The 1,526-nt window shown below is 40.4% G+C and overlaps 1 protein-coding gene across 3 annotated transcripts in view; it reads left to right on the top strand.

The window, feature by feature from the left end:
- LOC102678393 (MAGUK p55 subfamily member 6) overlaps nt 1-1,526 on the top strand; it is a 19,629-nt gene that overhangs the window by 9,434 nt on the left and 8,669 nt on the right. The gene's annotated exons all lie outside the window — the stretch shown is intronic.

The following is a 1,526-nucleotide window of genomic DNA, read 5'->3' as shown; positions in this document are numbered from 1 at the left end:
CGGGGGTCGGCAGTCATCGCTCATCTTCCCCCCTCGCGCAGAAATCGCGAGGCCGCGTCGCGTGCACTCGCGTATACACACGTACACGCACACGCGAGTGTGTAATTTCAACCAGCTTTGTAATCGCGCGAAGGGACGAGCACGCGTGTGCGACATTGATGCACGTGTATGTGGACAGGGACGTAGCCGACGTCACGGAGTGCCATGGGTGATGCAAGGAGTGGGGAGATTAGGATTGGGTTATTTCATTGTTGATCTTGTTGTGTCCAGAATGAAATTTTGGACACAAGGCGTGTGTGAAACGATGCGTTTCACGTTTCTTTTCGCGTGTAATTAAGTTTTAATTTTAACCCTTGGGACTCCTCGAGCTAGATATTATACAACGTAGCTTTTAAAAATAATTTAAAATGTTTTTCTTTTTCTTTCAAATACTTTGTAATAGTTTACACAATATTTTATTGAGACTCTTTGTAGATGAATTAAAGGTAAATGAATTAGTTGTAGTTAAAAAAAATTAAGAAGTGCAAAGGGTTAATATAAAATAAATAAAATTTGTAATATTGTAGGCCCGTTGGTAAAGGATAATTTAATAACACGTTCTAATTTTAAACGTACGAAGGAATATGAAATTCTGTCTTAATCATCAATGCAACCGCAATCTCGTTAACGTTATGGCAGCGATAGTGTCTTTAACACCGGAGCTATACGATCCCGTTGTATCGCGTAACGGATTATTGAGTATCTTGAGAAGGGTCTACCTGTGTCGCGAGATCTACAAACCGATCGGTGTCGATGACCAGAGTATTTTTATTTTCTATTCTATTTTTACCACGACTTATCATATCTGGCCAAGTTGCATGATTCTTTAGATCGGCGAGAATAACGTGATGATAGCGATCTCGGCGAAAGTTGACACAAAGAATCGATTAGAGTAGTCACGAAAATATGTCCAAGGACGAGACGAAAGATTCGTCTGTGTGTGTTCACTTTCACACGCGAATAGCATACGCAATCGGAATGTTCGAGTAGCATGAGCGATCCCTCTACCTCTTCTAGGATATTTAACATTCCTCGCAACGAGACACGTTCACATGTTGGCACTCCGTTTAAACATCGTTGCTTTCCTGTCTCGAAAGACGCGCTAGAAGTCCCGACAATGATACCAGGATAGATAATAATATTATCGCGTGACGGGATAACCTATCTGTTCTCCACTGTTCTCTACTTTTAACATACAATCGTTAACAAGAATGGTTAACACCATCTCATCAAATTCAAAAGATATCGTATTCGACGAAAGAAATTTTATCCAGTCGTTACAAATTTTCCAAAAAAATTGAAAATTTCATTGAATTATTCGATGATCTATCAAGTGTCCGCTATTAAACAACGAACATCAAGATTGTGAAACAGTTGAAAAAATGCAATGATTATTTCCAAATTTACGAAGATCAGAAATAATAGGGGGGAGGGAGTCTGTTGCGCGTAGACGGCCCTGCGCCGAACGTAGCGGAGTGTTGCATACC

Source organism: Apis dorsata, unplaced genomic scaffold (assembly GCF_000469605.1).
Source record: "Apis dorsata unplaced genomic scaffold, Apis dorsata 1.3 scaffold_169, whole genome shotgun sequence".
NCBI lineage: Eukaryota > Metazoa > Arthropoda > Insecta > Hymenoptera > Apidae > Apis > Apis dorsata.
This window is presented reverse-complemented; position numbering and strand designations above follow the sequence as displayed.